The 14,474-nt window shown below is 36.8% G+C and overlaps 1 protein-coding gene across 4 annotated transcripts in view; it reads left to right on the top strand.

Moving 5' to 3' along the window:
* The window catches only part of LOC131429962 (zinc finger CCCH domain-containing protein 13), a 370,899-nt gene that overhangs the window by 123,925 nt on the left and 232,500 nt on the right, over positions 1-14,474 (top strand). Inside the window, exon 1 of one of the 4 annotated variants that reach the window (XM_058594510.1) lies at positions 7,056-7,101. The exons of the other annotated variants lie outside the window; for them this stretch is intronic. The gene's annotated coding sequence lies outside the window, so the exon portion shown is untranslated. Of the gene's footprint in view, positions 1-7,055; positions 7,102-14,474 lie in introns of those variants that run through there. 4 annotated transcript variants of the gene reach the window in all.

Below are 14,474 nucleotides of genomic sequence, written 5' to 3'. Positions count from 1 at the left end.
TACTGTTTTACTGTTTTACTGTTTTACTGTTTTACTGTTTTACTGTTTTACTGTTTTACTGTTTTACTGTTTTACTGTTTTACTGTTTTACTGTTTTACTGTTTTACTGTTTTACTGTTTTACTGTTTTACTGTTTTACTGTTTTACTGTTTTACTGTTTTACTGTTTTACTGTTTTACTGTTTTACTGTTTTACTGTTTTACTGTTTTACTGTTTTACTGTTTTACTGTTTTACTGTTTTACTGTTTTACTGTTTTACTGTTTTACTGTTTTACTGTTTTACTGTTTTACTGTTTTACTGTTTTACTGTTTTACTGTTTTACTGTTTTACTGTTTTACACTTTCGTCAATTTGTTCGTTATTTTTTATTGTCATTTCCATCGTGTCTAAACGTTTCTACTATCGCAACTGGAAGATTCAACCGGAACGGGAGTCATCGCTGAAACTTGATTGCACTATCTGGACAAGTTGGACTGCACCACACACCGCAGTCAGTTTTAGTTTAGTCTGCTGGAATAACGGGCAACTATTTTCCACTCGCTAAAGGGTTGTTGGTCATCCGTGATATTGCTCACTAGGCGGTGGCGTAACAACGCCACTGCATACGAGCATCAATGTTGCTGCATGCATTGGGCATCGTCATGTCTGTTCGCCATCCGTACGATGTTTGGTAAAACTCAATAGAACCAAACAAACCGCTGCATCCGAAACCAGTGTAGAATCATTAATGGTTCAAAATTTACCCAACCCAAAAAATTCAAATGACTTGAATTGCACTACCCAGTTCTAAGTCTCATAATTGGCACCGGGGCACCAGCGACTACCGACAATGCTATGCAGTTGAGAGTCTGTTCCAACCACCGGAGCAAGTAGCGACGCCCCGAAAAACTACACATCCGTGACTTCCTTTACGTTGGCAAAAAAAGGCAATTAAAGGTGGGCAAACCAAGCCAAAATTGTAGCAATTGTCCATTCTCATAATGACCCTGGCAGTGGCCGTTTCGACGTAACGAACCGAACTAATTTGTGTCCAATCAATGCCGAATCAGCGAACTGTCGATGAGTATCGAATTCGGTAATTGAATTAAAATTAAATCGCCACTTTCAGCGGAAGTTTCGTAATGTTGGCGTTTCTTATTTAATTAAAAATTAATGAATCTGAGAAGAGAAAGATCCGCGTCGGTAATGGGATCGAGTAAATAATCAAAATGGTTACAATAACGAATATTTATGAGCGTTCAAATTTTGCTTCTCATGAGAAAATGAAACCGGCGATGAAATAATAGTAAATTACGACAGGGATACCCTGTCAAATTCCTAACACTACAAGCAGACGCACCCTCGTGGTACTTCAAAGTAAATAATTGAAATAGCTCTCGTCTGAGGCGCTAAGCACCAATACAAAATAAAAACTTTTCGTCGGAATGGTCTGCCTCCCGACACCTCTTCCACTAGCTTGAAACCAGCTTCGAGCCATAATTTTATGTGAAACAAAAACATTGTACTTGACTCGTGTCGAGAGGTCGAGTCTCCCCGTGAGTAGGTCTATGAAATAATATTTTTCAAACGCAAACGCAATCGGCCAGTTTGTACAACAAGTCGCAGTACAGCCTAATGAACATGCCTATTTTTTGTTGTTTTGTTCTTCAAATAGTGTTTGGAAAGTTATGCTTTTACCTATTCGCAGGCTCACCCACGCATTTGGAATTTGGAGCTCATGTGCGTTCGGAAAGGGATCATTTTCAGCCTCGTTGAATTATGAATAGTTGATGAACTTTGCCATTTTTTCGCGGTACATTTCAACACCCTGTACTGCCTTCCGGCTGTGAGTGGATCCGCACTAATCTGAAATCGTAGACTCACTGGAACAAGTCGGACTTGGAGCTTACTCACTGAAAATCGATTGGATTTTGTTTGGTGTTGAGCGTTTATTGAACGGCCAACTGGATCAGCTTTTGGAACAGATTGTTGTTATCTTTTGTCCTACATAAATTGATGAAAAATAAGTGTTTTCTTCATATGAAAAGAAAATATGTTGTTACTCTACCCGAAGTAGAAGTATTCTACAGGTAAGCCTCGTGCTCATTTAAAAAAGTAAAACTAGTCCAACGGGGCTTCAGCTCCTCACATTGAAAATTGCTTTACAATGGAATCCTGTCTACCGAATTGTACGAAAAAAGGCGGGTGGATAATGACAGAGTCCTAACTGGAGGACGTGTGACATGCTACTTTTACACTACCGAATATCAATAATTGTTCGTATTAGCTGATTGATTGTGTGAATATTGCTGCTTCGCTTCTAGAATTGTAACGATCCTTCTGTACTAAAGTAAAACTGGAACAGAATTAAAGAACTTAATGCGGAGCCTGCTGCAACTGCTCTTCTCGAACCATTATGTTACGTTTTCATCAAATCGTTCGAGCATGGTATATTTCCAACGATATGGAAGCAGTCGTTCATGTTTCCAATCTACAAAAACGGTAATCGAAAGGACGTGAGAAATTATCGTGGTATTACGAGCCTATCTGTTGCCTCCAAGCTATTCGAAATAGTTGTCAGCTCTGTTGTTCTTTCTCGTACTAAAAGTTATATATCAACTGCGATCAGCATGGATTTATGCCAGGACGATCCGTTAGTACAAATTTGTTCGATTTTACCTCGACCTGCTTTTCGCAGATGGAAGAAAGATTACAAATTGATGCAGTATACACCGATCTAAAAGCGGCATTTGATCGTATAGACCACCGAATTCTATTATGTAAACTGATGCGACTTGGTGCATCACACAAGTTCGTTGAATGGTTGAGTTCCTATTTGTGTGGTGGAGTTCTACGTGTACAATTGGGAACCTCTGTTTTATCCCAGTTTACGAATTAATCAAGAGTTCCGCAAGGCAGTAATATGGGACTCCTTCTGTTCGCACTGTTTTTCAACGATGCCACTTTGCTGCTTGGTTGTGGATGCAAGCTGATCTACGCCGACGATTTGAAGCTGTACTTAGTAATTCGTAGCTGCTAGATGAATTTGTCGCATGGTGTCGACGAAACCATCTTGTGATCAGCATTGTCAAATGTCAAGTAATTACATTTTTCACCGAATACTTCGTCCATTAACCTTCGACTACAAAATTGATGGACAAACACTTATAAGAGTTGACCGTGTTAACGACCTTGGTGTTGTATTGGATGTAAAACTCACATTTAATCAGCATCGTTCTGCTTTAATATTTAAGGCAACGAAACAACTCGGATTCGTAGCTAAAATCAGCAGAGATTTCAAGGATCCACATTGTTTGAAGACGTTATACTGTTCCTTAGTGCAACCATTGCTGGAAAATGCCAGTTTGGTATGGAGTTCATATCAACTCGTTTGGAACTTGCGGATTGAGCGTGTTCAGAAAAGATTTATTCGGCTTGCGCTAAGAGACCTTCCCTGGCGAAATCCCTTAGATCTGCCACCGTACCCTGATCGATGTCGCCTGTTAGGTCTTGACACCCCTCGAACGACGAAGGAAATCGACTCTCCAAAGATCCTGTCTCTCATCGACTTTCAGGGTTCCACAACGAGCTCTACGATCAACAGGTTTGCTACAACGAAGATTCCATCGGACATCGTTTGGAGCCAACGAACCTATTGCAGCGTGTGTTCGAACTTTCTCCCTAGTTGAAAATTTATTCGATTTTGGTGAATCATCGCATAAGTTTGTTCAGAAAGTGTCGCAATCCTCGATTTTATAACTTGACCTTATATTCATTAAGACTTTTATTATCAGATGGAACAAGCAAGCAAATAAACCAGGGACTGGTTCCGAATACAGTTGCAAAATTCAGGTCAAGAATTTCCGAATTTAGTTCTAGAACTGGATACTAAAGTTGAATTCCTAATCTTAATCAAGGCACTGAACTCAGCTACAAAATCTAGTTTCTGAGCCCAGGTACCGAATTCAATTCCAACATGCTCAATCTGATTTCTGGAAATGAACTCAGAAACTGAACTTAGGAACTAAACTCTGAAACTGAATTCAGAAATCAAATTCAAGAAATCAGTTTCAAAATTCTGGTTCAGAGTTCAGATCTAAAATTTTGCTCCTGAATCCAGAATCTAGAATTTAAATTTTGAATTTTGTTCCAGAATGAGAGTTCTGGATACGAATCCCGAACTTAAATTCAGGCACTCAATTCAGTTCCAAACTCTAGTCCAGCAACCAGTTCCAAAAATCTAGTTTCAGAGTCTTAGTTTTAATTTTTGAACCTATATTGTGCAACTAAATTCTAAATCTAAAACTTAGGTAAAAATTCCAATTCAGTCCCCCATTACCCGATTTATTGGACATCCATCGGTCCAACGGTCCAACTGATAGGACCAACGAAGGACTTCCATTGGATGTTTTCCTCTGACGGGTAGTTAGCTACTCTTCCATTTAGAAGGACATCTAAGCAGGAGGAATTAAGAAAATCAGTTTCAATTCAGCCAATAATCAGTTGACTTTCAATTATCATCAAATTATTGCTTTATGAAATATGAGGGAACAGAATCAGATTTTTTACGTATATATGTGACAATGGATGAAACATGGATACATGAAAGTTGTAGTTGTATCCGAAAATATGCAGTAATTTTTGGTAGGACCATAAGACCTTTCATTTGACCCTAAGATTGACGGTTTGGAGTCCTGTTTACAACATTTTGTACGGATTTGTTACGCCAGTTTAAGTGACGGTGTACAATATTGAACACACTTTACCCTATAACTCCGGAACCGGAAGTTGGATCCAGATGAAATTCAGGAATTCCGTATGGGACCATGAAGCCTTTCATTTGAATCTAGGTTTGTCAAAATCGGTTCAGCCATCTCCGAGAAAACCTAGTGAGATTATTTGACACATACGCACACATACATACACACACAGACACTGCTCAGCTCGATGAACGGGCCAATTTTTACTAGTCGGTTTTTCAAGTGATTGCATAACCTTTCTATATGAGAAAGGCAAAAAATCGTCAAATCGAAGAAGATCGCTTGTGATCTTTCATAATAAAGATCACTACTGATCAGTGCGGTAAAATTTCATTTTCAATCGAATAATATAAGATGAAAATGAAATTTATGGCCACTGACCGTCAGCATATCCCTTCTAATTCATTTGACTTTTGCTGCCATTTTCAAGTGAAGCTCCCACAATTCATCGTCAGTTGAATAATCGTACCTAGTCATTTGAAGTTTTGCTTGCTCAGTTTCAAGTGCCAAGTGGTCTAGCTGCTTCATTGTCTTCGCTCTTGGTAGTAAGCAATTTCGAACGAATAGAATAAATGGAGTAAAGTGTTAAAAATGAAATCTTAGGGAGGAAACAATTAATTAATTAATGTGTATTCTGTGATTGATATTTCAGCTATCTGATTAGTCTTTCATCTATTATCTTGAACCATTTCGAATGTTTACATGAACCTCATTTGAAGGCCGCTCTTACATTATTGAAAGAGATATTTTGTTACTTAAAGAGATCAACTGACGGTGGTTAAACTGAGCCTCGATTGAAGAGAAACGAGTGATGAATTGAATGCTGTTCGTTCGGGCCGTCAGCAAACATTGCGTGTGTCAGAGAGTGAAGTTTACTGCAGTGGAGAGATCGTCAATGTGTTCCACATTCAGCTTCAATTGAATTGAATGAAGTTTTACTGCACTGCTACTGATATAATCTTTTAGGATCAGTTTATCAGTGATCTTTAAACCATATCGATCAAAATCGGTACTGGTCTTCCGTAACACAAAATCGGTAGTGATTCTGAGCTAAAATGATTATTGATTCATGTACGAACAATCATTGGATGATTCCATCGGCTTAGAAAATTGTGGTAGAAAATCACATACGGGTAAGATCAGACATGCGTGCTGATTGGTTTACGTCTAAAAATGTTGATTGACTTTCAATATCATGGAAAATTGTCAATTTTTTATCTTTGGGTAATCTAGTTATGGGTGATAAAGAATATTAAAGGAGTCAATTTATATGCGTGGGGGTGCTCAAACTGCTGTGCTCACATTGATATTGTTATTTTGACAGCTTTCACTACGCAATGAAAAATTAGGAAAAAAACATTTCTCACCAAATAGTGATTATAGCGACTGTTTTACTTCCAGCTAATCGATACTGATGATGATGTTCATGTACTATTTTGATTCAACCCGATAAAACGCTATTCGACCTGAAATTAATTTATAGAAGTAACAGGAGTGCAGGGTTTTGGTAAGTTTCAAACACACAGCAGGTGCAGTGTTTTAATGGCGCCTTTAAATTGGTGTAGCAAAATCCTGCACTCCTGTTACATCTATGTATGATATTCAACCTAAATAGGGTGAATTAATCAGCTACATAACATACTTTGTGCTGGAACATGTTTTTATTATCATGATAATTATTATATTATTTGCTGTTTTTATTGATGATATTACTACGCTATATAACCTCATTGAAATTGATTCATTCTTTCTTCGATACTTCCAGTACAGGGGCTATGATTTTTCTCAATCATTGATAACTGAGAACTGATAACAGACTTTCGTACCGACACCGTGATTCTGGTTTCTTCAACACGAATGAACTAGAATTATTTTTTCAAAAGATCGATCACATTGTTTGTAGATGAAGAAAGTAAAAATGTTGAATCACAAACACTACCAGTAGGACAAACATTTTAATTGATAGGAATGTCATTAACCAAATCTTGTCTTATATTAGAGAAGAATTTGTCGAAAATCTCACAAACGGCTTTACTGTTACTAAATTTATCTCCGTTGTGGATTAAATTTCGGTCAGACCAAATGTATGTTTCAGAACCTAAGTTTGTAAAAATCGCCATCTCCAAGAAAATTGAGTCAGCTCACTCAAACTTTTGATTCAACCCATGTCTATTCCATGTTACAATTGATTCACATGTCGTGTAAATTTCATTTTTTCTTTCTGTGTACGTTAGGTAAAACTCGCAATCTACTCCTCTGCTCTTTCTATTTATTCCAACAATATTAACTGTTCATTTCTGTTTAATCACATTACAGGTATGTCAAACATTTTTGGATTCATGACCATGTTAAGATTTCACAAGTAAGTTCACATGCAATTCGTTTACGAGTTTTGATTTTAATTGACCGATTTTTGCAAAAAGCAAGCCATTTAGTTAATTTTCTTGTTCATTTTCTACTCTTCAGTTCAAGTTACACACAAAAAAATTGAACTTTAGAGGTGGCCTAATCCCTTATACCTAATTTGTCAAATGAATTTTACTGGTTTCGACTGTGACTTGCATTTTGCCAGCAGGTGCGACTGTATGCATTTAAATGCACCTTATACCGGCCAAGCAGATGTGTGTTTATGTGGCTCAGTAGATTTTCACGATTTTATTCCAGTGTGTATCTCAATTTTAGTTTTTTTTCATAATTTTTAATAAAACATTTGACAAATTTTTTCGCGGCTCTTTTTATTTTTTTCTATACATAAAAAATGGGTATAGAATTCGCTCAAACTTTAGAAAAAATTTCCAAGGCCGAATGTAATAAACCAATCGTTTCAGCTCGACGAACTGAGCAAACGTCCGTGTGTGTGCGTGCGTGTGTATGTGTGTGTCTGTATGTGTGTTGTCAACTAAGGGGTCGAGTTCTCAGAGATGGCTGGACCGATTTTGATCAGACTAGTCGCAAATGAAAGGTCTCCCCTTCACCCAGAACGCTATTGAATGGTTTTGAGATCGGATGTTTACTTTTTGAGTTATACGAAATTTAATGTCGAAATTTTTAGTTTTTTGACAGTATCTGTCACACTTGACCTTGAAAACAGAATATATTTTCAGACATAGATTCTGCACGGTGACACCTATCCAACAAGCCATAGATTGTTAAAATCCGTCCATTTTTAACGGAGATATCGAAATTTTTGTGTAAGCGACTTTTTCCCCTATTCCAACTTAAAACACGATTTTTATACTTATTTTATACCTTATACTTTACGATTTTTATACCGACGAATTTGATAAATTTAGAAAAAAAATTGGTCGATTTGGTCAATCTAGTAAATGTGGTAAATTTGGAAAATTCTGGTAAATCTAGTAAATTGGGCAATTTTGGTAAATTTGAATCCTTGGGAAAATTTATTGAATTTGGAAAATTTATTGAATTTGGAAAATTTATTGAATTTGGAAAATTTATTGAATTTGGAAAATTTGGTGAAGTTGGTAAAGTTGGTAGGTTTGGTAAATATAGTAAATTTAGTGAAAGTTGTGAGTTTGTTACAATTGGTAAATTTGACATATTTAAACATTTTGATTAATTTGGTAAATCGGTTTGAATGTGGTTAACTTGGTAAATTTGTAGAATTTATTAAATTTGACAAATTTAGTAAATTTTGTCGATTTGATAAATTTGGTGAATTTGATAAATTTTGAATATTTGGAAATTTGGTTATATTTGGTTAGCTTGATAAATTTGTGAGTCTCAGTAAGTTTAGAAAAAAAATGGCTGATTTGGTGAATTTTATTGATGAGTTTTACATATTTATAAAATTTTATAAATTTGGTAAATGTGGTAAGTTTTATTGGTAAATGTGGTAAATTTAGGCAATTCGGTCAATTTCGAAAATTTGTTAAATTCGGTAAAATTGATACATTAGGCCGATTGATGAATTAAGTAAATGTGGTGAATTCGATAAATTTAACGGTTAATTTGAAAGATTTGGGAAATATGGCAAATTAGGTGAATGTGGTGACTTTTTTTTGTTTCGATTGTAGAGACTTCAACCATATGGTCATTCGCCTCTTCGGGCCCGAAAAACTGTCTGACCCTATGTGCGGGGTAGGGAATCGAAAAGAAGGTGGGCTGCGTGAGAGGCATCGACTTTCCCATCACACTATACGCGTCCTCTTGTGATGAATTTGGTTTAATTGGTTAATTCGATATATTTAAAAATTTCGATTAATTTGGCATATATTGTAAATTCGAAAAATTCTGTATATTTGGAAAATTGACCTGAATTTGGTTAACTATAAGCTGACGTGCCGAGCGAAAACGGTTTTTCGACTCTAACTGGCCGATTCAGGTATGGTCATTCAGGGGTAAGCCGAATTTATGAGTTTTGCATTAAGCAGTTCAATTTGAATGAGTCTGAGACGAAACGTAAACAAAATTCAAACGGTTATGTGTTATGTTATTTTTGAATTGAAATAAAAGAAAGCATTTATTGCAAAGCTATAAATACTAAGCATAGCGAATGATCGAATTCAACTCAGACCTCCTATTTCGGAAAAGTTCCCGTAGAAATGTCATGTACAACATAAATACAATTCTCAAACAACAATTTCATTGAACGGACAAACGCGCCAACAGTCGAGAAGAAGTGAGAAAATAATCAGAAAACAACAATTCCCATAAGGCTCGCCACATTCCGATGCCGTTGCGTCACCGTCGTCATCATCAACATCATCATCATAATTGACTTCAAATCACGTGTCTCACAGTTTTGTCTCTATCTCTGCCTTTTACGATCACCCCTTGACTGAAATCCTTGATGGAATGATTCGTCTCTTCACATGCGCAATCAGCGTCGGTCATCAACAGCACTTTATCCTCGCGGTGGGTCACCAATCATGTGGCAAACTTCAGAGCCATTCGAGAGATATATGCGAGATTGGCACTCACCACGGCCACGAGTAACCTGTCCTCCTGTAATAAGTCGCAGGTAGATCTGATATGTTTGGGTCGTTGGTGGCAGCATTCTTTCCTGATCAACTCGAACCGGTACTGAAAGGTTTAATTCTAGCGAGAACCATTGAGAAGTTATGCGTTGAAAACAAGCTTCAAAATTCTGAAGGGGCTCACCCACAGAATATAATGGCGACCGGCACAAAACCGGGGCAAAGCACGACTGGACCCCAGCCGATATCAGATTAAAGTTGCACAGTGCCCAACATAGCTATACAGTAGAGTATTGACTAACACCGGCAAATACTGGTCCCCGGACATTTGGATCTACCCGTCGATACGTGTTCCTAAAGCGACTGCACGTTTGACTGTTTGCGATTAATTGGGCGCGCTCGATCAGGCTGCCGGAGTTTGCTGAGCTGAAAACATGTTGCAGCAAAAGTGAAAGGATTTCAACATCTACCGTTTTGTGGCAAGCGTACGGAATCTACTCCTTCGCTGCCTCGATAGACTGCCCGTGGCCTCCGTGGCCCTCCTCTACTGACTAACCCGGTCGTACTGTTTCCTAGCTAGACAAGACAAAGCACATACGATAATTTCAAGATTTTGCGCGTTTCAATTCCCTCCTCCCATTCCCGCATCTCCGCGCAGGTGATAAACAATCATAGTTCCACAATGCGCCCGACGGCACTCTGTCAGGTAGGCTGGGCTGACATTATGCATCTCGAATCGAGTTGCTCGAAACGATTATTTTTGAAGTCGATTCGACTGAACTGAGGCATTACGTATCGCTTTCGACCTCGTGATCGAGATCCTAACAATGTGGTACTAGATTTCGACTGACGCTGCTCGAACTGTCATAACCAGAGATGCCATTTATACAGATTTATCTGTATTATACAGATTTTTACATGCGCATACAGATTTAATACAGAGTACAAATTTCTTACAGATTTCTTAAGTTTAGTACAGATTCATACAGATTCCACCAAAAGTATTAAGGAAAAAATTGAACTATCTATTAGTATTTGAGCTATCTATTAGTATTTGATTGCAATGACGAGATAAACGTTTAGGAATCAACGTACAAATCACTTTTTAAAATATATATTTTTAGTGAAGATATTTAATGAAGAACACTGAAATCCATTTATATTAAAATTTGTAACTAAATTGAACTTAAAAGTAAGACAAGTCTTGGCATCATGAAACATTATTGCCAGACTGACAGTTGTATTACCTGACTCGACGTTGCATATTGGGTTTTGGAAATCCATCTCAGCTTATGAAGTGAACATTTTCAAATTAGACAAGTATATGGCACCATAATTCAATTGTTGTTGATAGGAAAACAATTATAAAATTTCGTCGATGAATATAATATAAGATATGAAATTTAATCTACCACTATATAACCATAATCTATTGGAATAACACCTTTTAACATAATTGTATTGTAGAAATTTCATATTAGCGAATACAGATAAATACAAATATTTTATACGAATCAATACAGATTTTCTATGAAAATATCTGGCATCTCTGGTCATAACATACATAGGTAAACAAACCCATATAAAAGGTGATTTTTTTGAGGTTAGGATTTTCATGCATTAGTATTTGCTCAGATTTTTTGAGGTTATGATTTTCATGCATTATTATTTGCTCAGTATGCTCTGACATTTCATCATGAAGCCGAACGATCTGCCACAACGTCGAATTTTCAGTGAATGGGCCCTAGAAAAGTTGGCAGAAAATCCGCTTTTTTATCGACAAATTTTGTTCAGCGATGAGGCTCATTTCTGGTTGAATGGCTACGTAAATAAGCAAAATTGCCGCATTTGGAGTGAAGAGCAACCAGAAGCCGTTCAAGAACTGCCCATGCATCCCGAAAAATGCACTGTTTGGTGTGGTTTGTACGCTGGTGGAATCATTGGACCGTATTTTTTCAAAGATGCTGTTGGACGCAACGTTACAGTGAATGGCGATCGCTATCGTTCGATGCTAACAAACTTTTTGTTGCCAAAAATGGAAGAACTGAACTTGGTTGACATGTGGTTTCAACAAGATGGCGCTACATGCCACACAGCTCGCGATTCTATGGCCATTTTGAGGGAAAACTTCGGAGAACAATTCATCTCAAGAAATGGACCGGTAAGTTGGCCATGCGATTTGACGCCTTTAGACTATTTTTTGTGGGGCTACGTCAAGTCTAAAGTCTACAGAAATAAGCCAGTAACTATTCCAGCTTTGGACGACAACATTTCCGAAGAAATTCGCACTATTCCGGCCGAAATGCTCGAAAAAGTTGCCCAAAATTGGACTTTCCGAATGGACCACCTAAGACGCAGCCGCGGTCAACATTTAAATGAAATTATCTTCAAAAAGTAAATGTCATGTACCAATCTAACGTTTAAAATAAAGAACCGATGAGATTTTGCAAATTTTATGCGTTTTATTGTTTAAAAAAGTTCTCAAGCTCTTAAAAAATCACCCGTTACATTGCAATCATGAAAAAAATTAAACTGAATTATTGTTCGAGTATTTTCGATTACATTTATTCAGTTCAAGTACTGAAAAGCAGCAAACTGTTTGTAATACTGCTGTTTTAAGTTGCCGCACGAAATTAACATGAACGCATTTCTGAAATTTAAATCAAGAAGCAGATTCGTTTCCACTCCATTTGAAAACGTAAAGAATTTTTTCAAGCGTGTTCTTGTACACAATTTATCGATGAACTTTTGAAATTATAATAAAAAAAATTCTGTATTTCTCATGATTTGTTTCAAGTCTAATACAATTTACGTCATCCATATGTGTAGTTTTAATCAAAGGCTTTTAGGTTTTGCAGCTTTCTTTGTAGTATTTTATCATATTTATTAGGAGATATTGCTTTAGCTAATATACCTGAAGCAACCCATTCTTTGTAGTCTTCATAATCTATTTAGGTACTATTGAAGAGTCAAATACACGCTAATAGCACGAGATTGTGATGCTTCTGGCATATTCTAAATACTTTCAAGGTGTTTGGACAAATTTTTCAATTCACTTGAGTTAGATATATGGGTAAAAACATTATTTGCTCATTGCTATAGAGCGAATAAGCTTTTTCCTACAATCCGTTCGAGCGACGTTTTCATTCCACAGGATTCAGAAATTTTATTACAAACTACAGTTACTGGGCATAGGTTAGTTTCGACTTACTTTTGTTATTTTAAGTAAACACCACGCAGCTTTCAATTAATATGCTTTCTAAACAGTTCGACTTGTACATAATATGTCAAACACACAAAATATATATAACGATATACAAAATAATGCATTAAAATAAAGAATATCAATACTAATATGTTTATGAAAATCTAAGATGTTATCGATAATACCTAAATAAAAAAGAAACGTATTCGAAAACTCATAGTCGATAGTAATAAGGCTTTCGACCATTTCTTATCGAGTTCAGTCGTTTACGAGCTCGATTGTTTTGGTTCCTTAATGCCAAAACTTCTCGATAATCTAATACTTCTTCGAGTGAAGTCGAACGAAGCTCGATGATCGACTTCGAATCGAGAACCATAATACGAAACGTGGTCGATTCGATAAAATTTCAGTCGAATCGAGATACATAATGCCACCCCTGGTATCTGGTGCTCTGGCAGAATTGCTGTGCGTCGTTTCGTTGGTATGCACATGTATGAACCAGCTGAGTAGTCTTTGTGAAGTGGTTTTTATTTCATTGAGTCAGTTTAGTATATTGCAATTACTAATTGCATTCGTCGAATTTTCTTGGAAAGTTCATTATTTGCTTTTTTCATAGTTGACGACATCTGTTGCAATATCACAGAACTCGTAGTAGCCGTTCTAACAGACATTCACTGACGTAAAATTTTTGATTGATTGAATCTGTAGTGATGAAATAACCCAACAGAAGAATTCTTTTTAAAGAATTTCGACAACTCTCGGTAGTTTAAAATTCAAGAGCTTGAAGTTGCTTGAAGACTGCTTACAAATTTGTTTCATCATCGGTTACCGTGCAATATTATGTTGTCAAATAAATATGTCGTAAACGCTCTAGCTTCTCGCTCCTGTTCGGATTTTTGTCGGAACCTTTTTTTCATGTCACATTCCTTTTGACTTTTTGAACTTTGTACTTCTTAGGTACATCTTGGGTGGAGAAGTTCGGGTTTCAGTTTATCAGTCTAAGCACTGCCTTTCACTCACTAGGATTCAATGTTGTCGGTCCGCTTGCCACCAGATTCCAATGTCAACTGAACCCGAATCAAATGTCAACTGAACCCGAAAGTATTCCAAAACGTTTTTGTGTCAAGATGTGACATAGACATAGTTTCCGCACTTTTGTTTAAAACTGATTTTGGTGTGCGTATCTTACTCTGAATGTAAAACACACCTCAGAAATCAACCTAATCAAACAGAACCTCCGCATATGTTCAGACTTTGTAAGGCCACTGCGAGGTTTAATTTCCAGTCTCGCCTCTGTCGTAACTTGTGGCATGAAAACACTTCACAATCAATTACCTCCAGTTGGGTACTGGTATGTGAAATTGTTATTGTTAGAAGCTTCTCTTACATCTAGAAGTAAGAAAAACCGGTTTCTTTATGATTTTCGTGCAAATACAAGTAGAAAAGACAAATGAGGTTAAGGTTCTGTGTTTGGTGGAATCCGGAAGATGTGGTGTATCATGAACTTCTGGAACCTGGTGAAATTGTTAATACTAATTGCTACAGACAACAAATGATCAATTTGAACCACGAATTGATCGAAAAATGACT

The sequence above is a fragment of the Malaya genurostris genome, chromosome 2, assembly GCF_030247185.1.
Source record: "Malaya genurostris strain Urasoe2022 chromosome 2, Malgen_1.1, whole genome shotgun sequence".
Classification (NCBI taxonomy): domain Eukaryota; kingdom Metazoa; phylum Arthropoda; class Insecta; order Diptera; family Culicidae; genus Malaya; species Malaya genurostris.
The sequence above is the reverse complement of the archived record's forward strand: the minus strand, read 5'-3'. Positions and strand labels throughout refer to the sequence as shown.